Source organism: Bos indicus x Bos taurus, unplaced genomic scaffold (assembly GCF_003369695.1).
Source record: "Bos indicus x Bos taurus breed Angus x Brahman F1 hybrid unplaced genomic scaffold, Bos_hybrid_MaternalHap_v2.0 tig00003492_arrow_arrow_obj, whole genome shotgun sequence".
In the NCBI taxonomy this organism is placed as follows: Eukaryota; Metazoa; Chordata; class Mammalia; order Artiodactyla; family Bovidae; genus Bos; species Bos indicus x Bos taurus.
The window spans coordinates 1-20,640 of NW_020867685.1; the positions used below are offsets into that span (position 1 = coordinate 1).

A 20,640-nucleotide genomic window follows, 5' to 3' on the forward strand; every position below is an offset into this window, starting at 1 on the left:
GATACATGATATTGATGTTTGTTTATTGATCTAATTAACAGAGGCATTGTGAAGATACTTTTATAAATGATATAACTTTGGGTGATTTATCCTTACCAATCTACAGAATGATGATGTAAAGTACAAGTCATGGTTTCTGAAGAAAAGTAAGATGTGTGTTTTCAATAAAAAGTAATAAGGAATGGAATTCCATTCTATTAAGGAAAAGCAAAGTAAGTCTAAACGTACAGGTGGCTGTCCTCTAAATGGACAAATGAAGTGATGAATACAGAAAGTGTAACCAGGTGTGTTGCAAGTGAAAGAAGAGTTTTGTGCATGCTACAAGTTTGTTAAGACATTAAACTGCCTTTGAAGTCTTATTGTTACTATGACTAAGTGAATAACTATTGTTTCACAGTGAATATAAGCTGTTACCAAACTGGAATTTGGTTTTCTCTCACTGATTAAAAGAACAAAGTTTTCTTGGAATGTGGCTTTTGAGAACAGACTACAGCACATATGAACAAAGCTCATTCTGCTTCTACAAAAGTTAACATGTCTTCAGGGAATTTAAAATGGATTATAAATGGCCATAAACCAAAGAGTTGGGGCTATGAGAGGTCCAAGATGGCCACTTGGCTTTTCCTGGCTCCCTGACAAACCTCATTTTTATTTGATAATGCCTTTCCTGGCTTCAGGATTAATATCTCAGAATAGAAAAAAATGGTTAAAAGGTGCTTTCCACAATCTCCAGTGATCAGGGCACCCACTTTGCTGGACAGGTCATACAGACGTTCACAAAAACTTCATGAGTCTCTTCGAGACTATTGCTTTCACTGATGTCCTTGGTCATTGGGCAAGGACAGCAGAACAAAGGGATCAATTGCATGGGATGGAGTAGACTGCTAAATATGACCACAATTTTCACGACTTTTTGTCTGACATATTGTTGACTTTTACTCTGTGTTTTCAGATATAAAGAAGCACTTCTCCTCGAGTTACTGATCGTTTAAAACAATCTAGTGATTTACTCCTATGGGTAAAATTATACCTTTTTTCTCTCTGCCTCATCCCTCCAGAAACTGGAGACACTTGGGTTCTGAACAGCCTTATCAGGTAAATAAAAAGACTGTCTCCCGACATATACAGAAATCTCAACGTATACTGGGGAGCTCTAAAAGAAAAATCCACCTAACTGATGTCAGGCCTATGGCATCTATTATGTTTCACTGAATATTAAGTTCCAGTTTTTTTAATTAAGGTCTGTATTTACTAAGACTCACTCCTTAGATAGTTCCTTGTGGTTATGTTACATTGCTAAGAGGTTGAATTAAGTTGTTAAAAAGGACATTCTGAGTTTGTTTCTAAAGCTTATCTCAATAACCAGTCTTTGAATAAAGATCAGATGCTCAGGATCTACAAGCAGGATATCAACAGCAAGCTATAGTCATTTAGCAAACTAAGTCAGATGACATGGAGATGTCACTGGGCTACACCTAATAGAAGTTCTTGACTTAACTTCTTATGATTCTACTATTACTGCTATTGTTTTCGATATTGCCTGTTTCAAGAAGTGTTGTTCCTTACATTCTCAGGTGTGTGACTGAGCCACTAAGTGAGTCACTGTATGACTTAGCTGTAAAAAGAAGAGAAGTGAAAAGCAAAGGAGATAAGGAAAGATATAAGCATCTGAATGCAGAGTTCCAAAGAACAGCAAGGAGAGATAAGCAAGCCTTCCTCAGCGATCAATGCAAAGAAATAGAGGAAAACAACAGAATGGGAAAGACTAGAGATCTCTTCAAGAAAATTAGAGATACCAAGGGGACATTTCATGCAAAGATGGGCTCGATAAAGGACAGAAATGGTATGGACCTAACAGAAGCAGCAGATATTAAGAAGAGGTGGCAAGAATACATAGAAGAACTGTACAGAAAAGATCTTCACGACCCAGATAATCACGACGGTGTGATCACTGACCTCGAGCCAGACATCCTGGAATGTGAAGTCAAGTGGGCCTTAGAAAGCATCACTATGAACAAAGCTAGTGGAGGTGATGGAATTCCAGAGGAGCTATTTCAAATCCTGAAAGATGATGCTGTGAAAGTGCTGCACTGAATATGCCAGCAAATTTGGAAAACTCAGCAGTGGCCACAGGACTGGAAAAGGTCAGTTTTCATTCCAATCCCAAAGAAAGCAATGCCAAAGAATGCTCAAACTACCGCACAATTGCACTCATCTCACATGCTAGTAAAGTAATGCTCAAAATTCTCCAAGCCAGGCTTCAGCAATACACGAACCGTGAACTTCCAGATGTTCAAGCTGGTTTTAGAAAAGGCAGAGGAACCAGAGATCAAATTGCCAACATCTGCTGGATCATGGAAAAAGCAAGAGAGTTCCAGAAAAACATCTATTTCTGCTTTATTGACTATGCCAAAGCCTTTGACTGCATGGATCACAATAAACTGTATAAAATTCTGAAAGAGATGGGAATACCAGAACACCTGACCTGCCTCTTGAGAAATCTGTATGCAGGTCAGGAAGCAACAGTTAGAACTGGACATGGAAAAACAGACTGGTTCCAAATAGGAAAAGGAGTACATCAAGGCTGTATATTGTCACTGTGCTTATTTAATTTCTATGCAGAGTACATCATGAGAAATGCTGGACTGGAAGAAACACAAGCTGGAATCAAGATTGCGGGATAATATCATTAACCTCAGATATGCAGATGACACCACCCTTATGGCAGAAAGTGAAGAGGAACTCAAAAGCCTCTTGATGAAAGTGAAAGTGGAGAGTGAAAAAGTTGGCTTAAAGCTCGACACGCAGAAAACGAAGATCACGGCATCTGCTCCCATCACTTCATGGGAAATAGATGGGGAAATAGTGGAAACAGTATCAGACTTTATTTTTGGGGGCTCCAAAATCACTGCAGATGGTGACTGCAGCCATGAAATTAAAAGACGCTTACTCCTTGGAAGAAAAATTATGAACAACCTAGATAGCATATTCAAAAGCAGAGACATTACTTTGCCAACAAAGGTCCGTCTAGTCAAGGCTATGGCTTTTTCTGTAGTCATGTATGGATGTGAGAGTTGGACCATGAAGAAGGCTGAGCACCGAAGAATTGATGCTTTTGAACTGTGGTGTTGGAGAAGACTCCTGAGAGTCCCTTGGACTGCAAGGAGATCCAACCAGTCCATTCTGAAGGAGATCAGCCCTGGGATTTCTTTGGAAGGAATGATGCTAAAGCTGAAACTCCAGTACTTTGGCCACCTCATGCAAAGAGTTGACTCTTTGGAAAAGACTCCGATGCTGGGAGGGACTGGGGGCAAGAGGAGAAGGGGACGACAGAGGATGAGATGGCCTGGATGGCATGACTGACTCGATGGACATGAGTCTAAGTGAAGTCCAGGAGTTGGTGATGGACAGGGAGGCCTGGCGTGCTGCGATTCATGGGGTCACGAAGAGTCGGACAGGACTGAGCGACTGAACTGAACTGAACCGACATAACATAAGAAATCCCCACGTAATAGGAATTAAAATCAGTATATGAGTTTTCTCATACAGTGTGATTTACTAGCGAAAAGCAACCACCACCCCACAACCTGAACTGCTCATGAATCCAGACTGAATGAGGCAGGCAGAATAATGTCTTATTTTAAGCCTCATTCCGAGAGAGAGAGATTTGTATGAATGATGTCTCTGTGAAATGAAGCAATATATTCTGGCCTCTTTGTTTCCTAGTACTTGTACTTATTAACAAGAGAGATAAGAATGGCATATATTGTAAGCATCTTTTTAAAAAATTCCTCACCCAAAATATCTGGTATTAAACTCTGTAGTTCGTGGCTGAAGGTCATGGATTATGGTTTATGCTTAATTTACACATGAAGGCAGAACTGAGGTCTCTATGGAAGGCTATTAAACACTATAAGCAAACACAGAGATGGGGATATTGAAAAATATCAGTTATTACCAGATATTCGCAACTATCTGGGGAGATAAATGGATGATCTTTATGAAAATGTAACTCCAAACAACTGATCCACTTGAGGAGATAATTCAATTGGGAAAATAAGTAAGATTTGGTTAATTTACATTATTTACTACATATTCATTCAGTTACTTTGATAACTTTTGCCTCCTTAAGATTATTATTTACAATTCTGAAACACCATTCTTTTTTGACATGTAAATATGAAGCAAAATATGAAAATAATATTTGCAAAGTATCTTGCAAGTACAAAAATAAGACACATACATATTCAGTTCAGTTCAGTCCCTCAGTCGTGTCTGACTCTTTGAGACCCCATGTACTGCAGCAAACCAGGCCTCCCTGTCCATCACCAACTCCCGGAGTCCACCCAAACCCATGTCCATTGAGTCAGTGATGCCATCCAGCCATCTCATCCTCTGTTGTCCCCTTCTCCTCCTCCCCTCAACCTTTCCAAGCATCAGGGTCTTTTCAAATGCGTCAGCTCTTCTCATCAGGTGGCCAAAGTGTTGGAGTTTTAGCTTCAACATCAGTCCTTCCAATGAACACCCAGGACTGATCTCCTTTGGGATGGACTGGTTGGATCTCCTTGTAGTCCAAGGGACATTCAAGAGTCTTCTCCAACACCACAGTTCAAATGCATCAATTCTTCGGCCCTCAGCTTTCTTTAGAGTCCAACTCTCACATCCATACATGACTGCTGGAAAAACTATAGCTTTGACTAGACAGATCTTTGTTGCTAGTAAAGTAATGCTCAAAATTCTCCAAGCCAGGCTTCAGCAATACGTGCACCATGAACTTCCAGATGTTCAAGCTGGTTTTAGAAAAGGCAGAGGAACCAGAAATCAAATTGCCAACATCTGCTGGATCATCGAAAAAGCAAGAGAGTTCCAGAAAAACTTCTATTTCTGCTTTCTTGACTATGCCATAGCCTTTGACTGTGTGGATCACAATAAACTGTGGAAAATTCTGAAGGAGACACACACATAATATAGCCAAATATTAATATGGCCTATCTTTGTGTGGAGAACAGTTAACAACATTTTTATGACATATTAATAATATGATTCTTTAAAATTCATAATCTTTCCTATTAATTCTAAAAAATATTACATTATTTGAGAGAGAAACATTAGAAAATATCCTATTACCTAAAATAAATCTATAGTATTAAATATAGTTTAACTCATTATATAGAATACAAATCTATACTATCAATAGTTACACTTTATATCCAAAACTGTGCACATTTTCATAAGAAAATGCAGCAATCTTAAAAATGTATTTCAAACAAAATGTATACTTTGCACTAGAAAATCATGAAAATCCTATAGGTATGGATGTATACACATTAGACTTCCCTGGTAGCTCACCTGGTAAAGAATCCATCTGCAATGCAGGAGACCTCTGGTTGATTCCTGGGTCAGGAAAATCCCCTGGAGAAGAGATAGGCTACCCACTCCAGTATACTTGGGCTTCCCTGATGGCTCAGTTGGTAAAGAGTCTGCCTGCAGTATGGGAGACCTGGGTTCAGTCCCTGGCTTGGGAAGATCCCCTGGAGGAGAACATGGCAACCCACTCTGATATTTGTGCCTGGAGAATCCCCATGGACAGAGAAGCCTGGTGGGCTACAGTCCATGTGGCCACAGAGTCAGAAACACCTAAGCACAGCAGCAGAATATATATATTCCCATCACAGAGTCTGATCTATATTTTGTCAAATATTATTTTAGGATTATTCTACACTTGAAATTAGATACGAAGTGAAAGTCTTTTACTTTGAGATAAATCATCTATTTTGAGGAACTAAAGGATTTATATTTTCTTCTTTTTTGTAGCAAAGTCAGTGGTAGTTTATTTATTCCTTGATCATGTATACTTAATATCAAACCCAGTTAAAATAGCAAGAGTTTGTATATATTTTCCCCAATACTTACAATGTTACTTCACAAACAGATCACACAGTGACTTGCTTTTCAGACTGTAAGACTTGCCATGTAGACTATAAGGCTGGACTTTACACTATGTTGTATTTAGATCTACATATTCATTTCACTTAAGTAAAATAATCACAGTTCACAAATACACACAAAAAGATCTCTAGGTACTTGATTAAAAGAAATCTAGAGTTGTAGGATACGAGGCTAGGTATATAGCTCAGAAAGGAGTTTGCAGTATGTGATTGTTCTTATTTTCCTATAACTGCCTTTTTGTTTTTGTTTAGTCGCTGAATCATGTCCAGCTGTTTTGCATCCCCATGGGCTGTAGCCCACCAGATTCCTCTCTCCATGGGATTTCCCAGGCAAAAACACTGGAGTGGGTAGCCATTTCCTTCTCCAGAGGATCTTCCTGGCCCAAGGATTGAACCTGTGTCTCCTGCATTAGCAGGTGGATTCTTCAACTGTCTTTTACCTTTTAACATATTATTACCTTTTATACCTTGAGGCCAAGTATTTTGAGAGCGAAGTCTCCCCCAGGTTTAGCCTTCAATACAGGCAGGATCACTCTCCCTCCAGACTTTTCACTGTGTTTTTACTCTGTAAAAAGTTTTCTTTTCTTTTCTTTTTTTTTTTTTAAACAAAGGGGATTATTAGTGAAAAGTGAAATCAAGGAAAACACATTGAGAGGAAAATAAAGAAGGAATCACTGAAGGCAAGCTGTTGTTGGAGGCTTGGCTTTTACACATTCTGACTGATTTTCCCATTAGCAGGAGAGAATCAGCAACAGAGGGAGTGATGAGAAGACAGTCACTGGCGTCAGATGAATGACCTTCAGATCATTAAGCTCCCTTCCCAGAACCTTTTATTGCACCAAACTCTTCTTATGGAATTTTTCATCTCCATGTTTCTAAGTGTGTAGATAAGCGGGTTGAGCATGGGGACAATAATTGTGTAGAAGAGCGTAAACACTTTATCTTCTGGTAATGTTGTGGCAGGTCTAATGTAAACAAAGATGACAGGTGTGAAAAAGAGGATCACGGACTGTGATGTGGGAACTACAGGTGGAAAGTGCTTTATGGTGGCTTTCTGCAGAATATGTGCACACATTATACAGAATCAAAGTGTAGGAGGCCATCAAAACCACAAAGAGCACCAGTCCCATCAAGCCAGAACTGGCAATGACAAAAAAGCCAATTTTGTGAGTATCAGTGCAGGCTAGTTTCAACAAAAGATATGCATCACGGAAATAGTGATCTATTTCACTGGGGCCACAGAAAGGTCAAACAATCGCAAGAAGAAAGAGACCAAGAGAATGAAGAAGTCCCCCTGCACACGACGCTATGAGAATTGAGTGACGTTTTTGCCTGTTCATGGTGATGGCGTCGTGGAGAGGTTTGCTGACGGCCACATAGCAGTCACAGGCCATCCCTGTGAGGGTGAAGACCTCAATCCCCCCTCAAAGAAGTGGGTGGTGAAAAGCTGTGTCATGCAGTTTTTATAGGAAATGGCCTTTTTCTCCATCAGTAAGTCAGTCATGAGTTTGGGTGTCACAGTGGAGGTGTAGAAGAGGTCTGAGAGTGCAAGGCAGTTAAGGAAGAAGTACATGGGCTGGGTGATTAGCTGACTGCATGTAATAGAAATCACAATGATCAAATTCCCCAACCAAATAGCCAGGTAACAGAATAAGAAAAATAAAAAGCAGAGGATCTGGACTTTCTTGTCCATAGAAAGTTCTAAGAGGATAAATTCAGTAACATTATTTCTATCTTCCATGATCTGATGTTCAAGAAAGTGATCTGAAATGACAAAACCAATGAAACGAATCATTGATGAGAAAATGGAAACCTAATATCTACTTTAAATGGCACCAATGCCTTTTAAAGACAAGTTATTTTGAGACCCACTGAAATCATTTTCATTTAATACGAGTCTTTGACTATCTAGTACTAATATTCTTCTATGAGCTAAGAATACAGTGATAAATTAGACAAAGTTCCAGTTTTTATATAATTTAAATTATTTTGTGAGGAAGCAAGGAATTATATTTATCAAGAGTTTTAAAAAAAGAGATAATCTTAATAGTGTTAAGTAGGGTGACATATAATGTGCCAATTTAGGATGTAAAATAGAGGTAACTATAGAATTTGCTTGATTAAGTGGTTTCTAATGAAATCACAAAATTGGTGTAGGGTGTGTGGGTGGGTTTTGCAGTGCTGGCACAGAGTCAATGTTAAATAAATATCAATTAAATAAAAATCTGGAAAGTGAACAATGTGCTATAATTTTGAAGGAATAATACAATAAATAATCATCCTTTAGTCAGGTAATTCATGATAAAACTGAAGAACAAATCATTTTTATGAGTGGACTCATAATCCTTTTTGACTTTTAAGTTAGTTAAGTTGCTCAGTAGTATCTGATTCTTTGCGACCCCGTGGACTGTAGACCACCAGGCTCCTCCATCCATGGGATTCTCCGGGCAAGAATACTGGAGTGGGTTGCCATTTCCTTCTCCAGGGGATCTTTCTGACTCAGGGATCAAACCCAGGTCTTCTGCATTGCAGGCAGATGCTTTAACCTCTGAGCCACCAGGGAAGCCCTTTTGACTTTTAAGAGGAAATAATTCCTTCATGTGAAATACTCCATGAAACTTTCATATTTCTTAAACAATATTTGAAGCATCTCTAGGTTAATATATTGACAACTATGCTTTTCCTGTTTGTCTATATTTCTCTTGCAAGATTATTTCCTCTTTCAAAATAAATTAACATTCAGAAGTTATTTGAGTTCCATCTTATCAGACTGTAATTATAGTTGCCTAGTTTGGAAATAATATACTGAGAAATGGGCTCCACTAATTCCAAATTAGTTCCCCTAAACACAATGCAATAAACAAGATGGAGCACTTCTTCCCGTAATTTCTTAGAGAATTCACCCACACAGTCTGCATGTGGAGTAGAGTTCCCTTTGGTCCACATCTTCTCTAGCATTTGTTATTGATAGACTTTGCAATGAGGACCATTCGGATTCGAGGAAGTGGTCCCTCCTTGTAATTTGCAGTTGAGTCGCTCCAATCATTAGTGTTATGGAGCAAGATGAACTTTTGGAAATGCAGATGTAATTCTATCACCTCCCTGCCACAACTGCTCTTGGATTTTCCCATCATATTGAATATATGATCACATCCCTTCATTGCTTCTTCCCGAGGTTTGTCTCTGATGTCTTTTCACTGGAATGCCCTCTGCACGCTTTGGCTTCCATCCCATAGGGCATTTTTCATTTCTAGAATGTCCTAAGTTTCCCTGGTCACATAGCCTTCCAAGATGCTATTTTCCCTGCGTGAAATTCTTCCTGCATCTTAACCCTGGTTTACGTAGGTTCAACCTATGGATCACAAATGAATTGTTACTCTGAAAAGCCTTTGCTGACACCCAGGTTTTGGTGAGGGAACAGGTCCCACAATAAGTTTTCAAAGGATCTGGCTGTGATGTATCATTAAATTCCTCTCAGTGAAAGCAGGAACTCTGTGTCTTCTTCTCTCCGCATTCTATTTCCAGAAATTTATTACATGCCTCTTAGCTCATCGTAGGTGCTCAGTATTTACTTACTGTGTGAAAGACAGAAAAGCTCTTGGAGGCCTGAAGGTGTCACTTGGCTCGGCACTTTTGATCTCTTTGTATATTTGGCGATTGAATTCTTTCTTTCCTGGGTTGATGTGTACACTATACTCAAGGCAAAATATAAGGCATTAATACGTATCCATAAATATAGGTTCTTGCTTTCAAGGAACTCGTACAGCAGATTTCTACAAGTTAGGGCTTTTCAAATGCTCTAGAAGTATGTGAACGTTCAGTATGATTCATTTTCACTACAAAGAAAAATCGTTTGACTTCCATAGCAAAGGTGGAGACCTTCCAACGTTGAGTCCAATACTTATACCTTGACCATTTCAGGCAAGACTTGTGGTTCCTTCTGAGGGTGTGTGGCACTTGCAGAAATGTGAAGATTTTCCAATGTGCTCAGACTTTGCTGTCATTTTAAATCATCAAGAAAGCTTCCAGGTCTCACAGCACACACAGTCAGTAGCCAACGGAGTGGATTCCAGGAATATGAGTTGTTAACCAGCATCACCGTTGATACTGTTGCTGTACACTCAATGCAGTGGGCAGGGCCTGGATTGTCCACTGGGTCTCATGTGGAAAGGAAAGAAGGGATTCCCCACCCCCACACAGCCCCCCAACACCACCCGCTCTTCACAGCCTTGTGAATAGAAACGGTCCCCAAAACAAGAATCAGACAAACCAGAGAAGCCCAGATGGTAGGCCTTGAGATGAAGGAACTAAGCAGCTGGTTGAGATGGTACCAAGGGGAAAGGTTGCTCTTTTTGTCTGCCACTCTACTCCTTTCTTTCTGGACGCCTTAGGGGTTCGTCATGGAGATGTGAAATAAACTGCACAAAAGTCATATGTGTTGAATCAAGATTTTGCATTTAACCATCTCTCAAAAAGGAAGAGAGCTTCACCTGCACATGTTTCTTTCAAAAACGTCAACTGCTTTTCAATTCCGGGGTTTCTCTCTTGCCTTGTTCAAGTAGCCTTAATAGTAAAAATCAACGAAAACTACATAAAGATTCACAGATACCAACAAAGGACAGCTTCTGTTTCTGAAATCATCTTTCCATTTAGTAGAACACGAGATCTATTCTTTGTATTTTGCCTAGGGAATTAGCAATGTCCTGGTTCAGATGGCAAGGTAACCGCCCGCAGGAGACTGGGGTTTGATCCCTGGGTCGGGAAGATCCCGCCGGAGAAGGAAATGGCAACCCACTCCAGTATCCTCGCCTGGGAAATGCCACGGACAGAGGAGCCTGATGGGCCGCAGTCCATGGGTCGTATCAAAGTTGGGCTCAACCAAGCAACTACGAACAGAAGTATTTCCAAAGACCACACTCAAGTGTGTGTGTGTGTGTGTGTGTGTGTGTGTGTGTGTGTGTGTATCTCCTCTTGCCGTCTTGGAGTCTGTCTCGGAATCTTCATGTATTTCTGCCTCTGTATCTCCTGACAGCCAGCCGCCGGCCCGTTCGTCTGGCCCCGGCCTCTCCCAGGCGCTCTGGCTCTGGCTGAGGAGCTTGCGCAGGCCAGCTGTCTCCCTTGGCGTGGGTGCGTGCGAGTGTCTGTGTGTCTGTCTGTGTGCCTGCCTGTGGCTCGTCTGCTCTCTCAGGAAGGTCGAGGGCTTGGCGTGGGGGCAAAGGGGGGCCTCGGTAGTGCGAAGGGGAGGGGCTGAGGCGCTCCGGTCGACCGCGCCTCCCTGGCTTCTGCTGGGTTTGGGCACCGGACAGGTGCCGGGCAAGTTGGGCGCTCAAGTTTCGCTGCGCCTAGGCCCGCAGGAGGTTCAGAGGCCCCTGGGCCGCGGGGGTTGGGAGGCGGCGGGCGCCGAAGACCGACACCTCCGGGGCCGCGCGGGCCTGAGCAGCGAATGGGATCGGGGGGAGGCCCCGCTCAGCGAGCGCGGCCGGGTCTGGAGTGGCCGCGGGTGGGAGGGCGCCGAGACCTCCGCACCCCTCAGCCCAGCCCCCAGGCCCCGCGCGCACGCACGCACGCACGCCCTCCCGGTCAATGGGGGGTCCTGGAAGCCCCTCGGGCCCCCGGGCCCGGCCAGGCGCTTGCTGCTCTGGTGTTGGCGGTGTTCGGGGGGGCGGGCCGGCGTCAGCAGGCTGGAGTCCGGTCGCGGGTCGTGCGGCTCAAGTACAGCACGCCCCGCGACGAGAGGTGCGGCCCGTTGGCCCGACCTGCAGGGCAGAGCGAAAGGGAGGCGAAGCGCAAGGCTCTTAGGGCGCCCCGAGCCAACCGCCTCCGGCTCCGGCCCTATCAGCCTGAAGGCGCCCGATCTCGTCTGATCTCGGAAGCTAAGCAGGGTCGGGCCTGGTTAGGATCTTGGATGGGAGACCACCTGGGAATCCCGGGTGCTCGAGGCTTTTTGCCTACCAGAAGAGGTCCTTTAGCCCCCGCCGCGCGTCCCGATTCTTGGATCCCCCCCGCAGCCCCAGCCCCTCCCGGGCCGCGGGGAGCGGCTGGCCGGGGCCCCGACTCCCGCTGCAGACCTGGGTTGCCTCCGCGCGGCCCGCGAGCCCCTCCGCATTCGCATTCGGCTTCCAGGACACCCGACGACCGGCAGTCCCGTCTCCATCTGGGGCTCCTTTGGCTTGCCTCAGGCAATCCCGGGGCTTGCACGGACTCCAGCCAGAGCCCCAGCCCCCGCCCCACCCCCTGCCTCGCAGGCCATCGCGCATGCGCATGTGCGCACGCACGCACAGATAGATGTGCCCAAACGGGGCATCTATCTTGTTCACTTATACCGTGGGTGTATCTATGCCTGGGAGTCGGACTGCTGAACCATAGGCTACTTCCACTTTTAGTTCCTTCGGGAACCTCCATATTCTTTTCCATACCGGCTCTACCCACGCCCATTCCTACTCACCGTGGAGGAGAGTTCCCTTTGCTCCACATCTTCTCCAGCACTGGTTATTGACAGACATCGCAGTGAGGCCCAATCGGACTCATGTGAAGTGGTCCCTCCTTGGAGTTTGGAGTTGAGCCTCTCCAATCATTAGTGATGTGGAGCAAGATGACCTTTTGGAAATGCAGATGCAATGCTGTCACCTCCCTGCTCCAACGGCTCTCGTATTTTCCCAGCATATTGAAGATACGACCACTTCCCTTCAGGCTTGCTCCTCACGTTCTTCTCTGATGTCTTTTGCCTGGAATGCCCTCTGCACTCTTTGGCTTCCATCCCATAGGGCATTTTTCGTTTCTTGAATGTCCTAAGTTTCCCTGGTCACATAGCCTTCCAAGATGCTATTTTCCCTGCCTGAAATTCTTCCTGCATCTCAACCCTGGTTTACCTAGGTTCAACCTATGGACCTCAACGAAATGGTGCCTCTGGAAAGCCTTCCCTGACACCCAGGTTTTGTGGTGAGGGAAGAGGCCCCTCTATAGGTTCTCAAAGGATCTGCCTGTGATGTATCATTAGAGTCGTCTCAGTGAAAGCAGGAACTCTGTGTCTTCTTCTCTCCGCCTTCTATTCCCTGAAACTTATTACATGCCTCCTAGCTCATCGTAGGTGCTCAGTATTTACTTAGTGTGTGAAAGACAGAAAAGCTCTTGGAAGCCTCAAGGGGTCACTTGGCTCGGCACTTTTGATCTCTGTGTCTATTTGGCGAGTCAATTCTTTCCTTTCCTGGGTTGATGTGTACACTATATTCGAGGCACAATCTAAGGCATGAAGACATATCCATACATAGAGGTTCTTGCTTTCAAGGAACTCGTACAGCAGATTTCTACAAGTTAGGGCTTTTCAAATGCTCTAGAAGCATGTGAACGTTCAGTATGCTCCATTTTCATTTCAAAGAAAGATCGTTTGACTTCCATAGCAAAGGTGGAGACCTTCCAACGTTGAGTCCAAGACTTATACCTTGACCATTTCAGGCAAGTCTTGTGGTTCCTTCTGGAGGTGTGTGGCTCTTGCAGAAATGTGAAGATCTTCCATCGTCCTCAGACTTTGGTGTCATTTGCAATCATCCAGAAAGCTTCCAGGTCTAGGTTCCAGACCACCACCACACACAGTCAGTAGCCAACGGAGTGGATTCCAGGAATACGCATTGTTCACCGGCATTACCGTTGATATTGTTGCTGCACACTCAATGCAGTGGGCAGGGCCTGGATTGTCCACTGGGTCTCATGTGGAATGGAAAGAAGGGCTCCCCACCCCCCACACACCCCCCACCCCCACTGTTGACAGCCTTGTGACGAGAAACGGTCCCCGAAACAAGAATCAGACAAACCAGAGAAGCCCAGATGATAGTCCTTGAGATGAAGGAACTAAGCAGCTGGTTGCGATGGCACCAAGGGGAAAGGTTGCTCTTTTTGTCTGCCCCTCTACTCCTTTCTTCCTGGACGCCTTAGGGTTTCGTCATGGAGATTTGAAAGAAAGTGCACAAAAGTCATATGTGTTGAATCAAGATTTTGCATTTAACCATCTCTCAAAAAGGAAGAGAGCTTCACCTGCACATGTTTCTTTCAAAACCGTCAATTGCTTTTCAATTCTGGGGTTTCTCTCTTGCCTTGTTCACTTAGCCTTAACAGTAAAAATCAACGAAAACTACATAAAGATTCACAGATACCAACAAAGGACAGCTTCTGTTTCTGAAATCATCTTTCCATTTAGTAGAACACGAGCTCTATTCTTTGTATTTTGCCTAGGGAATTAGCAATGTCCTGGTTCAGATGGCAAGGCATCCGCCGCAGGAGACTGGGGTTTGATCCCTGGGTCGGGAAGATCCCGCCGGAGAAGGAAATGGCAACCCACTCCAGTATCCTCGCCTGGGAAATGCCACGGACAGAGGAGCCTGATGGGCCGCAGTCCATGGGTCGTATCAAAGTTGGGCTCAACCCAGCAACTACGAACAGAAGTATTTCCAAAGACCACACTCAAGTGTGTGTGTGTGTGTGTGTGTGTGTGTGTGTGTGTGTGTGTATCTCCTCTTGCCGTCTTGGAGTCTGTCTCGGAATCTTCATGTATTTCTGCCTCTGTATCTCCTGACAGCCAGCCGCCGGCCCGTTCGTCTGGCCCCGGCCTCTCCCAGGCGCTCTGGCTCTGGCTGAGGAGCTTGCGCAGGCCAGCTGTCTCCCTTGGCGTGGGTGCGTGCGAGTGTCTGTGTGTCTGTCTGTGTGCCTGCCTGTGGCTCGTCTGCTCTCTCAGGAAGGTCGAGGGCTTGGCGTGGGGGCAAAGGGGGGGCCTCGGTAGTGCGAAGGGGAGGGGCTGAGGCGCTCCGGTCGACCGCGCCTCCCTGGCTTCTGCTGGGTTTGGGCACCGGACAGGTGCCGGGCAAGTTGGGCGCTCAAGTTTCGCTGCGCCTAGGCCCGCAGGAGGTTCAGAGGCCCCTGGGCCGCGGGGGTTGGGAGGCGGCGGGCGCCGAAGACCGACACCTCCGGGGCCGCGCGGGCCTGAGCAGCGAATGGGATCGGGGGGAGGCCCCGCTCAGCGAGCGCGGCCGGGTCTGGAGTGGCCGCGGGTGGGAGGGCGCCGAGACCTCCGCACCCCTCAGCCCAGCCCCAGGCCCCGCGCGCACGCACGCACGCACGCCCTCCCGGTCAATGGGGGGTCCTGGAAGCCCCTCGGGCCCCCGGGCCCGGCCAGGCGCTTGCTGCTCTGGTGTTGGCGGTGTTCGGGGGGCGGGCCGGCGTCAGCAGGCTGGAGTCCGGTCGCGGGTCGTGCGGCTCAAGTACAGCACGCCCCGCGACGAGAGGTGCGGCCCGTTGGCCCGACCTGCAGGGCAGAGCGAAAGGGAGGCGAAGCGCAAGGCTCTTAGGGCGCCCCGCGCCAACCGCCTCCGGCTCCGGCCCTATCAGCCTGAAGGCGCCCGATCTCGTCTGATCTCGGAAGCTAAGCAGGGTCGGGCCTGGTTAGGATCTTGGATGGGAGACCACCTGGGAATCCCGGGTGCTCGAGGCTTTTTGCCTACCAGAAGAGGTCCTTTAGCCCCCGCCGCGCGTCCCGATTCTTGGATCCCCCCCGCAGCCCCAGCCCCTCCCGGGCCGCGGGGAGCGGCTGGCCGGGGCCCCGACTCCCGCTGCAGACCTGGGTTGCCTCCGCGCGGCCCGCGAGCCCCTCCGCATTCGCATTCGGCTTCCAGGACACCCGACGACCGGCAGTCCCGTCTCCATCTGGGGCTCCTTTGGCTTGCCTCAGGCAATCCCGGGGCTTGCACGGACTCCAGCCAGAGCCCCAGCCCCCGCCCCACCCCCTGCCTCGCAGGCCATCGCGCATGCGCATGTGCGCACGCACGCACAGATAGATGTGCCCAAACGGGGCATCTATCTTGTTCACTTATACCGTGGGTGTATCTATGCCTGGGAGTCGGACTGCTGAACCATAGGCTACTTCCACTTTTAGTTCCTTCGGGAACCTCCATAATCTTTTCCATACCGGCTCTACCCACGCCCATTCCTACTCACCGTGGAGGAGAGTTCCCTTTGCTCCACATCTTCTCCAGCACTGGTTATTGACAGACATCGCAGTGAGGCCCAATCGGACTCATGTGAAGTGGTCCCTCCTTGGAGTTTGGAGTTGAGCCTCTCCAATCATTAGTGATGTGGAGCAAGATGACCTTTTGGAAATGCAGATGCAATGCTGTCACCTCCCTGCTCCAACGGCTCTCGTATTTTCCCAGCATATTGAAGATACGACCACTTCCCTTCAGGCTTGCTCCTCACGTTCTTCTCTGATGTCTTTTGCCTGGAATGCCCTCTGCACTCTTTGGCTTCCATCCCATAGGGCATTTTTCGTTTCTTGAATGTCCTAAGTTTCCCTGGTCACATAGCCTTCCAAGATGCTATTTTCCCTGCCTGAAATTCTTCCTGCATCTCAACCCTGGTTTACCTAGGTTCAACCTATGGACCTCAACGAAATGGTGCCTCTGGAAAGCCTTCCCTGACACCCAGGTTTTGTGGTGAGGGAAGAGGCCCCTCTATAGGTTCTCAAAGGATCTGCCTGTGATGTATCATTAGAGTCGTCTCAGTGAAAGCAGGAACTCTGTGTCTTCTTCTCTCCGCCTTCTATTCCCTGAAACTTATTACATGCCTCCTAGCTCATCGTAGGTGCTCAGTATTTACTTAGTGTGTGAAAGACAGAAAAGCTCTTGGAAGCCTCAAGGGGTCACTTGGCTCGGCACTTTTGATCTCTGTGTCTATTTGGCGAGTCAATTCTTTCCTTTCCTGGGTTGATGTGTACACTATATTCGAGGCACAATCTAAGGCATGAAGACATATCCATACATAGAGGTTCTTGCTTTCAAGGAACTCGTACAGCAGATTTCTACAAGTTAGGGCTTTTCAAATGCTCTAGAAGCATGTGAACGTTCAGTATGCTCCATTTTCATTTCAAAGAAAGATCGTTTGACTTCCATAGCAAAGGTGGAGACCTTCCAACGTTGAGTCCAAGACTTATACCTTGACCATTTCAGGCAAGTCTTGTGGTTCCTTCTGGAGGTGTGTGGCTCTTGCAGAAATGTGAGGCTCGACATACGCAAAGGCGGGATCGAGCCTCAGGAGTCCCCCTGGAAATCCTCGAGCATCTACCCCCATAACCAGAGCCTGCCTACTTTACTACTTTGGTGCTCACCTACACCTCTGACTTTACGGGGGGCTGTCCCCCACCACCTCTTTTGGAGAAGGAGTTAACTTAGAGCTCCAGTTTATAATAATTCCTGGGCGTGATAAGAGTGTTTTAAACCTACAAACTCCTCTGAAGGTTCTCTGGCCTGCCTGACAGGCTTGTCCGGCCACATGTGATCGCTCACAGCCTCCCAACCGTGAGAGGCACAAGATGCTTTAAACCTTCTAAAAACAGGTTCCTTAGAAAAGTTAGAAAACTATTAGTATAAGTATAATGGGCTAATTAGAAATTGTGTTGGTGAAGGGTTTTTCATTTGTTGAGCCAATGTTTGTTGCTAAGTCTCCATATCCCTGCCCTTACACACATTAATGAATATATAGAATTAACCTTTGATATTAATCACGTTAGACCTTAGGCTAAGTAAATTCTTTCCTTAACTAAAAACCCACTACACCCTCACCCCTGTAGGAATGTAACTTTATTTGGGTGGCGTCTGTTTTGAGATAATCAGCCCTGGAGAAATAAGTGTCCTGATTGACTGACCGCTGTCACAAGGAGAGGGTCGTAAATTGTCAGCAGGGCCCCTGGCCAGAAGATGATGTAACACCCCTAAGACCTCTTGTATACATTTGTGTGAAGCACCTGACTTTAATGAAAGTCAGGACTGCTGTCCCCATGTGACTTTTGCATAACATCTCAGTGTATAAAAGTAGACCATGGAAAATAAAGAATTGGGATCAGTTTCTCAAAATACTGGTCTCCCCATGTCGCTCTCTCTCTCACTCTGGTTGAGTCTCCATCTGGAGCGCGGAACCCACCATGCTTACTAATTATGCCTGGGCTTCTAAGATCCGACCGGGGAGGCCTCAGTGTCTCCTCTCCTTCGGGAGAACGGCAGACTTTGGTGTCATTTGCAATCATCCAGAAAGCTTCCAGGTCTAGGTTCCAGACCACCACCACACACAGTCAGTAGCCAACGGAGTGGATTCCAGGAATACGCATTGTTCACCGGCATTACCGTTGATATTGTTGCTGCACACTCAATGCAGTGGGCAGGGCCTGGATTGTCCACTGGGTCTCATGTGGAATGGAAAGAAGGGCTCCCCCCCCCACACACACCCCCACCCCCACTGTTGACAGCCTTGTGACGAGAAACGGTCCCCGAAACAAGAATCAGACAAACCAGAGAAGCCCAGATGATAGTCCTTGAGATGAAGGAACTAAGCAGCTGGTTGCGATGGCACCAAGGGGAAAGGTTGCTCTTTTTGTCTGCCCCTCTACTCCTTTCTTCCTGGACGCCTTAGGGTTTTGTCATGGAGATTTGAAAGAAAGTGCACAAAAGTCATATGTGTTGAATCAAGATTTTGCATTTAACCATCTCTCAAAAAGGAAGAGAGCTTCACCTGCACATGTTTCTTTCAAAACCGTCAATTGCTTTTCAATTCTGGGGTTTCTCTCTTGCCTTGTTCAGTTAGCCTTAACAGTAAAAATCAACGAAAACTACATAAAGATTCACAGATACCAACAAAGGACAGCTTCTGTTTTTGAAATCATCTTTCCATTTAGTAGAACACGAGCTCTATTCTTTGTATTTTGCCTAGGGAATTAGCAATGTCCTGGTTCAGATGGCAAGGCATCCGCGCGCAGGAGACTGGGGTTTGATCCCTGGGTCGGGAAGATCCCGCCGGAGAAGGAAATGGCAACCCACTCCAGTATCCTCGCCTGGGAAATGCCACGGACAGAGGAGCCTGATGGGCCGCAGTCCATGGGTTGTATTAAAGTTGGGCTCAACCCAGCAACTACGAACACAAGTATTTCCAAAGACCACACTCAAGTGTGTGTGTGTGTGTGTGTGTGTGTGTGTGTGTGTGTGTGTGTATCTCCTCTTGCCGTCTTGGAGTCTGTCTCGGAATCTTCATGTATTTCTGCCTCTGTATCTCCTGACAGCCAGCCGCCGGCCCGTTCGTCTGGCCCCGGCCTCTCCCAGGCGCTCTGGCTCTGGCTGAGGAGCTTGCGCAGGCCAGCTGTCTCCCTTGGCGTGGGTGCGTGCGAGTGTCTGTGTGTCTGTCTGTGTGCCTGCCTGTGGCTCGTCTGCTCTCTCAGGAAGGTCGAGGGCTTGGCGTGGGGGCAAAGGGGGGGCCTCGGTAGTGCGAAGGGGAGGGGCTGAGGCGCTCCGGTCGACCGCGCCTCCTGGCTTCTGCTGGGTTTGGGCACCGGACAGGTGCCGGGCAAGTTGGGCGCTCAAGTTTCGCTGCGCCTAGGCCCGCAGGAGGTTCAGAGGCCCCTGGGCCGCGGGGGTTGGGAGGCGGCGGGCGCCGAAGACCGACACCTCCGGGGCCGCGCGGGCCTGAGCAGCGAATGGGATCGGGGGGAGGCCCCGCTCAGCGAGCGCGGCCGGGTCTGGAGTGGCCGCGGGTGGGAGGGCGCCGAGACCTCCGCACCCCTCAGCCCAGCCCCCAGGCCCCGCGCGCACGCACGCACGCACGCCCTCCCGGTCAATGGGGGGTCCTGGAAGCCCCTCGGGCCCCCGGGCCCGGCCAGGCGCTTGCTGCTCTGGTGTTGGCGGTGTTCGGGGGGGCGGGCCGGCGTCAGCAGGCTGGAGTCCGGTCGCGGGTCGTGCGGCTCAAGTACAGCACGCCCCGCGACGAGAGGTGCGGCCCGTTGGCCCGACCTGCAGGGCAGAGCGAAAGGGAGGCGAAGCGCAAGGCTCTTAGGGCGCCCCGAGCCAACCGCCTCCGGCTCCGGCCCTATCAGCCTGAAGGCGCCCGATCTCGTCTGATCTCGGAAGCTAAGCAGGGTCGGGCCTGGTTAGGATCTTGGATGGGAGACCACCTGGGAATCCCGGGTGCTCGAGGCTTTTTGCCTACCAGAAGAGGTCCTTTAGCCCCCGCCGCGCGTCCCGATTCTTGGATCCCCCCCGCAGCCCCAGCCCCTCCCGGGCCGCGGGGAGCGGCTGGCCGGGGCCCCGACTCCCGCTGCAGACCTGGGTTGCCTCCGCGCGGCCCGCGAGCCCCTCCGCATTCGCATTCGGCTTCCAGGACACCCGACGACCGGCAGTCCCGTCTCCATCTGGGGCTCCTTTGGCTTGCCTCAGGCAATCCCGGGGCTTGCACGGACTCCAGCCAGAGCCCCAGCCCCCGCCCCACCCCCTGCCTCGCAGGCCATCGCGCATGCGCATGTGCGCACGCACGCACAGATAGATGTGCCCAAACGGGGCATCTATCTTGTTCACTTATACCGTGGGTGTATCTATGCCTGGGAGTCGGACTGCTGAACCATACGCTACTTCCACTTTTAGTTCCTTCGGGAACCTCCATAATCTTTTCCATACCGGCTCTACCCACGCCCATTCCTACTCACCGTGGAGGAGAGTTCCCTTTGCTCCACATCTTCTCCAGCACTGGTTATTGACAGACATCGCAGTGAGGCCCAATCGGACTCATGTGAAGTGGTCCCTCCTTGGAGTTTGGAGTTGAGCCTCTCCAATCATTAGTGATGTGGAGCAAGATGACCTTTTGGAAATGCAGATGCAATGCTGTCACCTCCCTGCTC

General features: G+C 47.9%; 4 pseudogenes; 3 read left to right on the forward strand and 1 right to left on the reverse strand.

Moving 5' to 3' along the window:
* Window positions 1-4,906: 4,906 nt before the first annotated feature.
* Window positions 4,907-8,384, reverse strand: LOC113889046 (annotated as a pseudogene).
* Window positions 8,385-11,770: 3,386 nt separating this feature from the next.
* LOC113889055 lies at window positions 11,771-11,890 on the forward strand (annotated as a pseudogene).
* Window positions 11,891-15,306: 3,416 nt separating this feature from the next.
* LOC113889056 lies at window positions 15,307-15,426 on the forward strand (annotated as a pseudogene).
* Window positions 15,427-19,825: 4,399 nt separating this feature from the next.
* Window positions 19,826-19,945, forward strand: LOC113889049 (annotated as a pseudogene).
* The last annotated feature ends 695 nt before the right edge of the window (window positions 19,946-20,640 follow it).